Below are 9,420 nucleotides of genomic sequence, written 5' to 3'. Positions count from 1 at the left end.
GGAGTTTAGATAATGAAAAAGGAGTCACTTTCTAATGCCTTCTCGATTTCTTCCAGAGAGAGAAATGAAAAAGCTTACGGCACCTGGGATTCCCAGGCGGTCTTCCATCCAAGTACTAACCAGGCCCTACTCTGCTTAGCTTCTGAGATCAGACGAGATCAGGCGGAGCCAGAGAGGTATGGCCGTAAGCAACTGTATGTCCTCTTCCTAATCTTTTAAAATGTGTCAAAGGTTTTGTAGTTTTGACAATGAAATGGAGTCACTTTCTAAGGCCTTCTCTGTGTCTTTTACAGATCGAAATGAAAAAGCTTACAGCACCTGGGATTCCCAGGCGGTCTTCCATCCAAGTACTAACCAGGCCCTACTCTGCTTAGCTTCTGAGATCAGACGAGATCAGGCGGAGCCAGAGAGGTATGGCCGTAAGCAACTGTATGTCCTCTTCCTAATCTTTTAAAATGTGTCAAAGGTTTTGTAGTTTTGACAAAGAAATGGAGTCACTTTCTAAGGCCTTCTCTGTGTCTTTTACAGATCGAAATGAAAAAGCTTACAGCACCTGGGATTCCCAGGCGGTCTTCCATCCAAGTACTAACCAGGCCCTACTCTGCTTAGCTTCTGAGATCAGACGAGATCAGGCAGAGCCAGAGAGGTATGGCCGTAAGCAACTGTATGTCCTCTTCCTAATCTTTTAAAATGTGTCTAAGGTTTTGGAGTTTTGATAATGAAAAAGGAGTCACTTTCTAATGCCTTCTCGATTTCTTCCAGAGAGAGAAATGAAAAAGCTTACGGCACCTGGGATTCCCAGGCGGTCTTCCATCCAAGTACTAACCAGGCCCTACTCTGCTTAGCTTCTGAGATCAGACGAGATCAGGCGGAGCCAGAGAGGTATGGCCGTAAGCAACTGTATGTCCTCTACCTAATCTTTTAAAATGTGTCAAAGGTTTTGGAGTTTTGACAATGAAATGGAGTCACTTTCTAAGTTCTTCTTTGTGTCTTTTACAGATCGAAATAAAAAAGCTTAGAGCACCTGGGATTCCCAGGCGGTCTTCCATCCAAGTACTAACCAGGCCCTACTCTGCTTAGCTTCTGAGATCAGACGAGATCAGGCGAAGCCAGAGAGGTATGGCCGTAAGCAACTGTATGTCCTCTTCCTAATATTTTAAAATGTGTCAAAGGTTTTGGAGTTTAGATAATGAAAAAGGAGTCACTTTCTAATGCCTTCTCGATTTCTTCCAGAGAGAGAAATGAAAAAGCTTACGGCACCTGGGATTCCCAGGCGGTCTTCCATCCAAGTACTAACCAGGCCCTACTCTGCTTAGCTTCTGAGATCTGACGAGATCAGGCGGAGCCAGAGAGGTATGGCCGTAAGCAACTGTATGTCCTCTTCCTAATCTTTTAAAATGTGTCAAAGGTTTTGTAGTTTTGACAATGAAATGGAGTCACTTTCTAAGGCCTTCTCTGTGTCTTTTACAGATCGAAATGAAAAAGCTTACAGCACCTGGGATTCCCAGGCGGTCTTCCATCCAAGTACTAACCAGGCCCTACTCTGCTTAGCTTCTGAGATCAGACGAGATCAGGCGGAGCCAGAGAGGTATGGCCGTAAGCAACTGTATGTCCTCTTCCTAATCTTTTAAAATGTGTCAAAGGTTTTGGAGTTTTGATAATGAAAAAGGAGTCACTTTCTAATGCCTTCTCGATTTCTTCCAGAGAGAGAAATGAAAAAGCTTACGGCACCTGGGATTCCCAGGCGGTCTTCCATCCAAGTACTAACCAGGCCCTACTCTGCTTAGCTTCTGAGATCAGACGAGATCAGGCGGAGCCAGAGAGGTATGGCCGTAAGCAACTGTATGTCCTCTTCCTAATCTTTTAAAATGTGTCAAAGGTTTTGTAGTTTTGACAATGAAATGGAGTCACTTTCTAAGGCCTTCTCTGTGTCTTTTACAGATCGAAATGAAAAAGCTTACAGCACCTGGGATTCCCAGGCGGTCTTCCATCCAAGTACTAACCAGGCCCTACTCTGCTTAGCTTCTGAGATCAGACGAGATCAGGCGGAGCCAGAGAGGTATGGCCGTAAGCAACTGTATGTCCTCTTCCTAATCTTTTAAAATGTGTCAAAGGTTTTGGAGTTTTGATAATGAAAAAGGAGTCACTTTCTAATGCCTTCTCGATTTCTTCCAGAGAGAGAAATGAAAAAGCTTACGGCACCTGGGATTCCCAGGCGGTCTTCCATCCAAGTACTAACCAGGCCCTACTCTGCTTAGCTTCTGAGATCTGACGAGATCAGGCGGAGCCAGAGAGGTATGGCCGTAAGCAACTGTATGTCCTCTTCCTAATCTTTTAAAATGTGTCAAAGGTTTTGTAGTTTTGACAATGAAATGGAGTCACTTTCTAAGGCCTTCTCTGTGTCTTTTACAGATCGAAATGAAAAAGCTTACAGCACCTGGGATTCCCAGGCTGTCTTCCATCCAAGTACTAACCAGGCCCTACTCTGCTTAGCTTCTGAGATCAGACGAGATCAGGCGGAGCCAGAGAGGTATGGCCGTAAGCAACTGTATGTCCTCTTCCTAATCTTTTAAAATGTGTCAAAGGTTTTGGAGTTTTGATAATGAAAAAGGAGTCACTTTCTAAGGCCTTCTCGATTTCTTCCAGAGAGAGAAATGAAAAAGCTTACGGCACCTGGGATTCCCAGGCGGTCTTCCATCCAAGTACTAACCAGGCCCTACTCTGCTTAGCTTCTGAGATCAGACGAGATCAGGCGGAGCCAGAGAGGTATGGCCGTAAGCAACTGTATGTCCTCTACCTAATCTTTTAAAATGTGTCAAAGGTTTTGGAGTTTTGACAATGAAATGGAGTCACTTTCTAAGTTCTTCTCTGTGTCTTTTACAGATCGAAATAAAAAAGCTTACAGCACCTGGGATTCCCAGGCGGTCTTCCATCCAAGTACTAACCAGGCCCTACTCTGCTTAGCTTCTGAGATCAGACGAGATCAGGCGGAGCCAGAGAGGTATGGCCGTAAGCAACTGTATGTCCTCTTCCTAATCTTTTAAAATGTGTCAAAGGTTTTGGAGTTTTGATAATGAAAAAGGAGTCACTTTCTAATGCCTTCTCGATTTCTTCCAGAGAGAGAAATGAAAAAGCTTACGGCACCTGGGATTCCCAGGCGGTCTTCCATCCAAGTACTAACCAGGCCCTACTCTGCTTAGCTTCAGAGATCAGACGAGATCAGGCGAAGCCAGAGAGGTATGGCCGTAAGCAACTGTATGTCCTCTTCCTAATATTTTAAAATGTGTCAAAGGTTTTGGAGTTTAGATAATGAAAAAGGAGTCACTTTCTAATGCCTTCTCGATTTCTTCCAGAGAGAGAAATGAAAAAGCTTACAGCACCTGGGATTCCCAGGCGGTCTTCCATCCAAGTACTAACCAGGCCCTACTCTGCTTAGCTTCTGAGATCTGACGAGATCAGGCGGAGCCAGAGAGGTATGGCCGTAAGCAACTGTATGTCCTCTTCCTAATCTTTTAAAATGTGTCAAAGGTTTTGGAGTTTTGATAATGAAAAAGGAGTCACTTTCTAATGCCTTCTCGATTTCTTCCAGAGAGAGAAATGAAAAAGCTTACGGCACCTGGGATTCCCAGGCGGTCTTCCATCCAAGTACTAACCAGGCCCTACTCTGCTTAGCTTCAGAGATCAGACGAGATCAGGCGAAGCCAGAGAGGTATGGCCGTAAGCAACTGTATGTCCTCTTCCTAATATTTTAAAATGTGTCAAAGGTTTTGGAGTTTAGATAATGAAAAAGGAGTCACTTTCTAATGCCTTCTCGATTTCTTCCAGAGAGAGAAATGAAAAAGCTTACAGCACCTGGGATTCCCAGGCGGTCTTCCATCCAAGTACTAACCAGGCCCTACTCTGCTTAGCTTCTGAGATCTGACGAGATCAGGCGGAGCCAGAGAGGTATGGCCGTAAGCAACTGTATGTCCTCTTCCTAATCTTTTAAAATGTGTCAAAGGTTTTGTAGTTTTGACAATGAAATGGAGTCACTTTCTAAGGCCTTCTCTGTGTCTTTTACAGATCGAAATGAAAAAGCTTACAGCACCTGGGATTCCCAGGCGGTCTTCCATCCAAGTACTAACCAGGCCCTACTCTGCTTAGCTTCTGAGATCAGACGAGATCAGGCAGAGCCAGAGAGGTATGGCCGTAAGCAACTGTATGTCCTCTTCCTAATCTTTTAAAATGTGTCTAAGGTTTTGGAGTTTTGATAATGAAAAAGGAGTCACTTTCTAATGCCTTCTCGATTTCTTCCAGAGAGAGAAATGAAAAAGCTTACGGCACCTGGGATTCCCAGGCGGTCTTCCATCCAAGTACTAACCAGGCCCTACTCTGCTTAGCTTCTGAGATCTGACGAGATCAGGCGGAGCCAGAGAGGTATGGCCGTAAGCAACTGTATGTCCTCTTCCTAATCTTTTAAAATGTGTCAAAGGTTTTGTAGTTTTGACAATGAAATGGAGTCACTTTCTAAGGCCTTCTCTGTGTCTTTTACAGATCGAAATGAAAAAGCTTACAGCACCTGGGATTCCCAGGCGGTCTTCCATCCAAGTACTAACCAGGCCCTACTCTGCTTAGCTTCTGAGATCAGACGAGATCAGGCGGAGCCAGAGAGGTATGGCCGTAAGCAACTGTATGTCCTCTTCCTAATCTTTTAAAATGTGTCAAAGGTTTTGGAGTTTTGATAATGAAAAAGGAGTCACTTTCTAAGGCCTTCTCGATTTCTTCCAGAGAGAGAAATGAAAAAGCTTACGGCACCTGGGATTCCCAGGCGGTCTTCCATCCAAGTACTAACCAGGCCCTACTCTGCTTAGCTTCTGAGATCTGACGAGATCAGGCGGAGCCAGAGAGGTATGGCCGTAAGCAACTGTATGTCCTCTACCTAATCTTTTAAAATGTGTCAAAGGTTTTGGAGTTTTGACAATGAAATGGAGTCACTTTCTAAGTTCTTCTCTGTGTCTTTTACAGATCGAAATAAAAAAGCTTACAGCACCTGGGATTCCCAGGCGGTCTTCCATCCAAGTACTAACCAGGCCCTACTCTGCTTAGCTTCTGAGATCTGACGAGATCAGGCGGAGCCAGAGAGGTATGGCCGTAAGCAACTGTATGTCCTCTTCCTAATCTTTTAAAATGTGTCAAAGGTTTTGTAGTTTTGACAATGAAATGGAGTCACTTTCTAAGGCCTTCTCTGTGTCTTTTACAGATCGAAATAAAAAAGCTTACAGCACCTGGGATTCCCAGGCGGTCTTCCATCCAAGTACTAACCAGGCCCTACTCTGCTTAGCTTCTGAGATCAGACGAGATCAGGCGGAGCCAGAGAGGTATGGCCGTAAGCAACTGTATGTCCTCTTCCTAATCTTTTAAAATGTGTCAAAGGTTTTGGAGTTTTGATAATGAAAAAGGAGTCACTTTCTAATGCCTTCTCGATTTCTTCCAGAGAGAGAAATGAAAAAGCTTACGGCACCTGGGATTCCCAGGCGGTCTTCCATCCAAGTACTAACCAGGCCCTACGCTGCTTAGCTTCTGAGATCTGACGAGATCAGGCGGAGCCAGAGAGGTATGGCCGTAAGCAACTGTATGTCCTCTACCTAATCTTTTAAAATGTGTCAAAGGTTTTGTAGTTTTGACAATTAAATGGAGTCACTTTCTAAGGCCTTCTCTGTGTCTTTTACAGATCGAAATGAAAAAGCTTACAGCACCTGGGATTCCCAGGCGGTCTTCCATCCAAGTACTAACCAGGCCCTACTCTGCTTAGCTTCTGAGATCAGACGAGATCAGGCGAAGCCAGAGAGGTATGGCCGTAAGCAACTGTATGTCCTCTTCCTAATATTTTAAAATGTGTCAAAGGTTTTGGAGTTTAGATAATGAAAAAGGAGTCACTTTCTAATGCCTTCTCGATTTCTTCCAGAGAGAGAAATGAAAAAGCTTACAGCACCTGGGATTCCCAGGCGGTCTTCCATCCAAGTACTAACCAGGCCCTACTCTGCTTAGCTTCTGAGATCTGACGAGATCAGGCGGAGCCAGAGAGGTATGGCCGTAAGCAACTGTATGTCCTCTTCCTAATCTTTTAAAATGTGTCAAAGGTTTTGTAGATTTGACAATGAAATGGAGTCACTTTCTAAGGCCTTCTCTGTGTCTTTTACAGATCGAAATGAAAAAGCTTACAGCACCTGGGATTCCCAGGCGGTCTTCCATCCAAGTACTAACCAGGCCCTACTCTGCTTAGCTTCTGAGATCAGACGAGATCAGGCGGAGCCAGAGAGGTATGGCCGTAAGCAACTGTATGTCCTCTTCCTAATCTTTTAAAATGTGTCAAAGGTTTTGTAGTTTTGACAAAGAAATGGAGTCACTTTCTAAGGCCTTCTCTGTGTCTTTTACAGATCGAAATGAAAAAGCTTACAGCACCTGGGATTCCCAGGCGGTCTTCCATCCAAGTACTAACCAGGCCCTACTCTGCTTAGCTTCTGAGATCAGACGAGATCAGGCAGAGCCAGAGAGGTATGGCCGTAAGCAACTGTATGTCCTCTTCCTAATCTTTTAAAATGTGTCTAAGGTTTTGGAGTTTTGATAATGAAAAAGGAGTCACTTTCTAATGCCTTCTCGATTTCTTCCAGAGAGAGAAATGAAAAAGCTTACGGCACCTGGGATTCCCAGGCGGTCTTCCATCCAAGTACTAACCAGGCCCTACTCTGCTTAGCTTCTGAGATCAGACGAGATCAGGCGAAGCCAGAGAGGTATGGCCGTAAGCAACTGTATGTCCTCTTCCTAATATTTTAAAATGTGTCAAAGGTTTTGGAGTTTAGATAATGAAAAAGGAGTCACTTTCTAATGCCTTCTCGATTTCTTCCAGAGAGAGAAATGAAAAAGCTTACGGCACCTGGGATTCCCAGGCGGTCTTCCATCCAAGTACTAACCAGGCCCTACTCTGCTTAGCTTCTGAGATCTGACGAGATCAGGCGGAGCCAGAGAGGTATGGCCGTAAGCAACTGTATGTCCTCTTCCTAATCTTTTAAAATGTGTCAAAGGTTTTGTAGTTTTGACAATGAAATGGAGTCACTTTCTAAGGCCTTCTCTGTGTCTTTTACAGATCGAAATGAAAAAGCTTACAGCACCTGGGATTCCCAGGCGGTCTTCCATCCAAGTACTAACCAGGCCCTACTCTGCTTAGCTTCTGAGATCAGACGAGATCAGGCGGAGCCAGAGAGGTATGGCCGTAAGCAACTGTATGTCCTCTTCCTAATCTTTTAAAATGTGTCAAAGGTTTTGGAGTTTAGATAATGAAAAAGGAGTCACTTTCTAATGCCTTCTCGATTTCTTCCAGAGAGAGAAATGAAAAAGCTTACGGCACCTGGGATTCCCAGGCGGTCTTCCATCCAAGTACTAACCAGGCCCTACTCTGCTTAGCTTCTGAGATCTGACGAGATCAGGCGGAGCCAGAGAGGTATGGCCGTAAGCAACTGTATGTCCTCTTCCTAATCTTTTAAAATGTGTCAAAGGTTTTGTAGTTTTGACAATGAAATGGAGTCACTTTCTAAGGCCTTCTCTGTGTCTTTTACAGATCGAAATGAAAAAGCTTACAGCACCTGGGATTCCCAGGCGGTCTTCCATCCAAGTACTAACCAGGCCCTACTCTGCTTAGCTTCTGAGATCAGACGAGATCAGGCGGAGCCAGAGAGGTATGGCCGTAAGCAACTGTATGTCCTCTTCCTAATCTTTTAAAATGTGTCTAAGGTTTTGGAGTTTTGATAATGAAAAAGGAGTCACTTTCTAATGCCTTCTCGATTTCTTCCAGAGAGAGAAATGAAAAAGCTTACGGCACCTGGGATTCCCAGGCGGTCTTCCATCCAAGTACTAACCAGGCCCTACTCTGCTTAGCTTCTGAGATCTGACGAGATCAGGCGGAGCCAGAGAGGTATGGCCGTAAGCAACTGTATGTCCTCTTCCTAATCTTTTAAAATGTGTCAAAGGTTTTGTAGTTTTGACAATGAAATGGAGTCACTTTCTAAGGCCTTCTCTGTGTCTTTTACAGATCGAAATGAAAAAGCTTACAGCACCTGGGATTCCCAGGCGGTCTTCCATCCAAGTACTAACCAGGCCCTACTCTGCTTAGCTTCTGAGATCAGACGAGATCAGGCGGAGCCAGAGAGGTATGGCCGTAAGCAACTGTATGTCCTCTTCCTAATCTTTTAAAATGTGTCAAAGGTTTTGTAGTTTTGACAATGAAATGGAGTCACTTTCTAAGGCCTTCTCTGTGTCTTTTACAGATCGAAATGAAAAAGCTTACAGCACCTGGGATTCCCAGGCGGTCTTCCATCCAAGTACTAACCAGGCCCTACTCTGCTTAGCTTCTGAGATCAGACGAGATCAGGCGGAGCCAGAGAGGTATGGCCGTAAGCAACTGTATGTCCTCTACCTAATCTTTTAAAATGTGTCAAAGGTTTTGTAGTTTTGACAATTAAATGGAGTCACTTTCTAAGGCCTTCTCTGTGTCTTTTACAGATCGAAATGAAAAAGCGTACAGCACCTGGGATTCCCAGGCGGTCTTCCATCAAAGTACTAACCAGGCCCTACTCTGCTTAGCTTCTGAGATCAGACGAGATCAGGCGGAGCCAGAGAGGTATGGCCGTAAGCAACTGTATGTCCTCTACCTAATCTTTTAAAATGTGTCAAAGGTTTTGTAGTTTTGACAATGAAATGGAGTCACTTTCTAAGGCCTTCTCTGTGTCTTTTACAGATCGAAATGAAAAAGCTTACAGCACCTGGGATTCCCAGGCGGTCTTCCATCCAAGTACTAACCAGGCCCTACTCTGCTTAGCTTCTGAGATCTGACGAGATCAGGCGGAGCCAGAGAGGTATGGCCGTAAGCAACTGTATGTCCTCTTCCTAATCTTTTAAAATGTGTCAAAGGTTTTGTAGTTTTGACAATGAAATGGAGTCACTTTCTAAGGCCTTCTCTGTGTCTTTTACAGATCGAAATGAAAAAGCTTACAGCACCTGGGATTCCCAGGCGGTCTTCCATCCAAGTACTAACCAGGCCCTACTCTGCTTAGCTTCTGAGATCAGACGAGATCAGGCAGAGCCAGAGAGGTATGGCCGTAAGCAACTGTATGTCCTCTTCCTAATCTTTTAAAATGTGTCTAAGGTTTTGGAGTTTTGATAATGAAAAAGGAGTCACTTTCTAATGCCTTCTCGATTTCTTCCAGAGAGAGAAATGAAAAAGCTTACAGCACCTGGGATTCCCAGGCGGTCTTCCATCCAAGTACTAACCAGGCCCTACTCTGCTTAGCTTCTGAGATCAGACGAGATCAGGCGGAGCCAGAGAGGTATGGCCGTAAGCAACTGTATGTCCTCTACCTAATCTTTTAAAATGTGTCAAAGGTTTTG

General features: G+C 44.5%; 40 non-coding genes across 40 annotated transcripts; all 40 read right to left on the bottom strand.

The window, feature by feature from the left end:
- Positions 1–71: 71 nt before the first annotated feature.
- Positions 72–190, bottom strand: LOC144402422 (5S ribosomal RNA). The gene has a single exon (XR_013464358.1). It is a non-coding gene; the product is annotated as a 5S ribosomal RNA (ribosomal RNA).
- Positions 191–306: 116 nt separating this feature from the next.
- Positions 307–425, bottom strand: LOC144396667 (5S ribosomal RNA). The gene has a single exon (XR_013458813.1). It is a non-coding gene; the product is annotated as a 5S ribosomal RNA (ribosomal RNA).
- A 116-nt stretch (positions 426–541) lies between these two features.
- On the bottom strand, positions 542–660 carry LOC144398065 (5S ribosomal RNA). Its single transcript, XR_013460212.1, has one exon. It is a non-coding gene; the product is annotated as a 5S ribosomal RNA (ribosomal RNA).
- Positions 661–777: 117 nt separating this feature from the next.
- LOC144402421 (5S ribosomal RNA) lies at positions 778–896 on the bottom strand. Its single transcript, XR_013464357.1, has one exon. It is a non-coding gene; the product is annotated as a 5S ribosomal RNA (ribosomal RNA).
- A 116-nt stretch (positions 897–1,012) lies between these two features.
- LOC144399394 (5S ribosomal RNA) lies at positions 1,013–1,131 on the bottom strand. Its single transcript, XR_013461539.1, has one exon. It is a non-coding gene; the product is annotated as a 5S ribosomal RNA (ribosomal RNA).
- A 117-nt stretch (positions 1,132–1,248) lies between these two features.
- Positions 1,249–1,367, bottom strand: LOC144400142 (5S ribosomal RNA). Its single transcript, XR_013462080.1, has one exon. It is a non-coding gene; the product is annotated as a 5S ribosomal RNA (ribosomal RNA).
- A 116-nt stretch (positions 1,368–1,483) lies between these two features.
- LOC144396666 (5S ribosomal RNA) lies at positions 1,484–1,602 on the bottom strand. The gene has a single exon (XR_013458812.1). It is a non-coding gene; the product is annotated as a 5S ribosomal RNA (ribosomal RNA).
- Positions 1,603–1,719: 117 nt separating this feature from the next.
- LOC144402419 (5S ribosomal RNA) lies at positions 1,720–1,838 on the bottom strand. Its single transcript, XR_013464355.1, has one exon. It is a non-coding gene; the product is annotated as a 5S ribosomal RNA (ribosomal RNA).
- Positions 1,839–1,954: 116 nt separating this feature from the next.
- On the bottom strand, positions 1,955–2,073 carry LOC144396665 (5S ribosomal RNA). The gene has a single exon (XR_013458811.1). It is a non-coding gene; the product is annotated as a 5S ribosomal RNA (ribosomal RNA).
- Positions 2,074–2,190: 117 nt separating this feature from the next.
- On the bottom strand, positions 2,191–2,309 carry LOC144400131 (5S ribosomal RNA). The gene has a single exon (XR_013462069.1). It is a non-coding gene; the product is annotated as a 5S ribosomal RNA (ribosomal RNA).
- A 116-nt stretch (positions 2,310–2,425) lies between these two features.
- On the bottom strand, positions 2,426–2,544 carry LOC144399495 (5S ribosomal RNA). Its single transcript, XR_013461641.1, has one exon. It is a non-coding gene; the product is annotated as a 5S ribosomal RNA (ribosomal RNA).
- A 117-nt stretch (positions 2,545–2,661) lies between these two features.
- LOC144402418 (5S ribosomal RNA) lies at positions 2,662–2,780 on the bottom strand. Its single transcript, XR_013464354.1, has one exon. It is a non-coding gene; the product is annotated as a 5S ribosomal RNA (ribosomal RNA).
- A 116-nt stretch (positions 2,781–2,896) lies between these two features.
- Positions 2,897–3,015, bottom strand: LOC144396663 (5S ribosomal RNA). Its single transcript, XR_013458809.1, has one exon. It is a non-coding gene; the product is annotated as a 5S ribosomal RNA (ribosomal RNA).
- A 117-nt stretch (positions 3,016–3,132) lies between these two features.
- On the bottom strand, positions 3,133–3,251 carry LOC144398195 (5S ribosomal RNA). The gene has a single exon (XR_013460342.1). It is a non-coding gene; the product is annotated as a 5S ribosomal RNA (ribosomal RNA).
- A 117-nt stretch (positions 3,252–3,368) lies between these two features.
- Positions 3,369–3,487, bottom strand: LOC144390141 (5S ribosomal RNA). The gene has a single exon (XR_013454212.1). It is a non-coding gene; the product is annotated as a 5S ribosomal RNA (ribosomal RNA).
- Positions 3,488–3,604: 117 nt separating this feature from the next.
- LOC144398194 (5S ribosomal RNA) lies at positions 3,605–3,723 on the bottom strand. The gene has a single exon (XR_013460341.1). It is a non-coding gene; the product is annotated as a 5S ribosomal RNA (ribosomal RNA).
- Positions 3,724–3,840: 117 nt separating this feature from the next.
- On the bottom strand, positions 3,841–3,959 carry LOC144390139 (5S ribosomal RNA). Its single transcript, XR_013454211.1, has one exon. It is a non-coding gene; the product is annotated as a 5S ribosomal RNA (ribosomal RNA).
- Positions 3,960–4,075: 116 nt separating this feature from the next.
- LOC144398064 (5S ribosomal RNA) lies at positions 4,076–4,194 on the bottom strand. The gene has a single exon (XR_013460211.1). It is a non-coding gene; the product is annotated as a 5S ribosomal RNA (ribosomal RNA).
- A 117-nt stretch (positions 4,195–4,311) lies between these two features.
- LOC144400120 (5S ribosomal RNA) lies at positions 4,312–4,430 on the bottom strand. The gene has a single exon (XR_013462058.1). It is a non-coding gene; the product is annotated as a 5S ribosomal RNA (ribosomal RNA).
- A 116-nt stretch (positions 4,431–4,546) lies between these two features.
- Positions 4,547–4,665, bottom strand: LOC144396662 (5S ribosomal RNA). The gene has a single exon (XR_013458808.1). It is a non-coding gene; the product is annotated as a 5S ribosomal RNA (ribosomal RNA).
- Positions 4,666–4,782: 117 nt separating this feature from the next.
- LOC144400109 (5S ribosomal RNA) lies at positions 4,783–4,901 on the bottom strand. Its single transcript, XR_013462047.1, has one exon. It is a non-coding gene; the product is annotated as a 5S ribosomal RNA (ribosomal RNA).
- Positions 4,902–5,017: 116 nt separating this feature from the next.
- On the bottom strand, positions 5,018–5,136 carry LOC144390137 (5S ribosomal RNA). Its single transcript, XR_013454209.1, has one exon. It is a non-coding gene; the product is annotated as a 5S ribosomal RNA (ribosomal RNA).
- Positions 5,137–5,252: 116 nt separating this feature from the next.
- Positions 5,253–5,371, bottom strand: LOC144396661 (5S ribosomal RNA). The gene has a single exon (XR_013458807.1). It is a non-coding gene; the product is annotated as a 5S ribosomal RNA (ribosomal RNA).
- A 117-nt stretch (positions 5,372–5,488) lies between these two features.
- Positions 5,489–5,607, bottom strand: LOC144398132 (5S ribosomal RNA). The gene has a single exon (XR_013460279.1). It is a non-coding gene; the product is annotated as a 5S ribosomal RNA (ribosomal RNA).
- Positions 5,608–5,723: 116 nt separating this feature from the next.
- LOC144393579 (5S ribosomal RNA) lies at positions 5,724–5,842 on the bottom strand. Its single transcript, XR_013456424.1, has one exon. It is a non-coding gene; the product is annotated as a 5S ribosomal RNA (ribosomal RNA).
- Positions 5,843–5,959: 117 nt separating this feature from the next.
- On the bottom strand, positions 5,960–6,078 carry LOC144390136 (5S ribosomal RNA). The gene has a single exon (XR_013454204.1). It is a non-coding gene; the product is annotated as a 5S ribosomal RNA (ribosomal RNA).
- Positions 6,079–6,194: 116 nt separating this feature from the next.
- LOC144396660 (5S ribosomal RNA) lies at positions 6,195–6,313 on the bottom strand. Its single transcript, XR_013458806.1, has one exon. It is a non-coding gene; the product is annotated as a 5S ribosomal RNA (ribosomal RNA).
- Positions 6,314–6,429: 116 nt separating this feature from the next.
- Positions 6,430–6,548, bottom strand: LOC144398063 (5S ribosomal RNA). The gene has a single exon (XR_013460210.1). It is a non-coding gene; the product is annotated as a 5S ribosomal RNA (ribosomal RNA).
- A 117-nt stretch (positions 6,549–6,665) lies between these two features.
- LOC144400904 (5S ribosomal RNA) lies at positions 6,666–6,784 on the bottom strand. Its single transcript, XR_013462839.1, has one exon. It is a non-coding gene; the product is annotated as a 5S ribosomal RNA (ribosomal RNA).
- A 117-nt stretch (positions 6,785–6,901) lies between these two features.
- On the bottom strand, positions 6,902–7,020 carry LOC144400098 (5S ribosomal RNA). Its single transcript, XR_013462036.1, has one exon. It is a non-coding gene; the product is annotated as a 5S ribosomal RNA (ribosomal RNA).
- Positions 7,021–7,136: 116 nt separating this feature from the next.
- Positions 7,137–7,255, bottom strand: LOC144396659 (5S ribosomal RNA). Its single transcript, XR_013458805.1, has one exon. It is a non-coding gene; the product is annotated as a 5S ribosomal RNA (ribosomal RNA).
- Positions 7,256–7,372: 117 nt separating this feature from the next.
- LOC144400087 (5S ribosomal RNA) lies at positions 7,373–7,491 on the bottom strand. Its single transcript, XR_013462025.1, has one exon. It is a non-coding gene; the product is annotated as a 5S ribosomal RNA (ribosomal RNA).
- A 116-nt stretch (positions 7,492–7,607) lies between these two features.
- On the bottom strand, positions 7,608–7,726 carry LOC144396658 (5S ribosomal RNA). Its single transcript, XR_013458804.1, has one exon. It is a non-coding gene; the product is annotated as a 5S ribosomal RNA (ribosomal RNA).
- Positions 7,727–7,843: 117 nt separating this feature from the next.
- LOC144400076 (5S ribosomal RNA) lies at positions 7,844–7,962 on the bottom strand. Its single transcript, XR_013462014.1, has one exon. It is a non-coding gene; the product is annotated as a 5S ribosomal RNA (ribosomal RNA).
- A 116-nt stretch (positions 7,963–8,078) lies between these two features.
- Positions 8,079–8,197, bottom strand: LOC144396657 (5S ribosomal RNA). Its single transcript, XR_013458803.1, has one exon. It is a non-coding gene; the product is annotated as a 5S ribosomal RNA (ribosomal RNA).
- Positions 8,198–8,313: 116 nt separating this feature from the next.
- LOC144396656 (5S ribosomal RNA) lies at positions 8,314–8,432 on the bottom strand. The gene has a single exon (XR_013458802.1). It is a non-coding gene; the product is annotated as a 5S ribosomal RNA (ribosomal RNA).
- A 116-nt stretch (positions 8,433–8,548) lies between these two features.
- Positions 8,549–8,667, bottom strand: LOC144398970 (5S ribosomal RNA). Its single transcript, XR_013461116.1, has one exon. It is a non-coding gene; the product is annotated as a 5S ribosomal RNA (ribosomal RNA).
- A 116-nt stretch (positions 8,668–8,783) lies between these two features.
- LOC144390132 (5S ribosomal RNA) lies at positions 8,784–8,902 on the bottom strand. The gene has a single exon (XR_013454201.1). It is a non-coding gene; the product is annotated as a 5S ribosomal RNA (ribosomal RNA).
- A 116-nt stretch (positions 8,903–9,018) lies between these two features.
- LOC144398062 (5S ribosomal RNA) lies at positions 9,019–9,137 on the bottom strand. Its single transcript, XR_013460209.1, has one exon. It is a non-coding gene; the product is annotated as a 5S ribosomal RNA (ribosomal RNA).
- A 117-nt stretch (positions 9,138–9,254) lies between these two features.
- Positions 9,255–9,373, bottom strand: LOC144396655 (5S ribosomal RNA). The gene has a single exon (XR_013458801.1). It is a non-coding gene; the product is annotated as a 5S ribosomal RNA (ribosomal RNA).
- Between the last annotated feature and the right edge of the window lie 47 nt (positions 9,374–9,420).

Source organism: Gasterosteus aculeatus, chromosome 2 (assembly GCF_964276395.1).
Source record: "Gasterosteus aculeatus chromosome 2, fGasAcu3.hap1.1, whole genome shotgun sequence".
Taxonomy (NCBI): domain Eukaryota; kingdom Metazoa; phylum Chordata; class Actinopteri; order Perciformes; family Gasterosteidae; genus Gasterosteus; species Gasterosteus aculeatus.
This window is presented reverse-complemented; position numbering and strand designations above follow the sequence as displayed.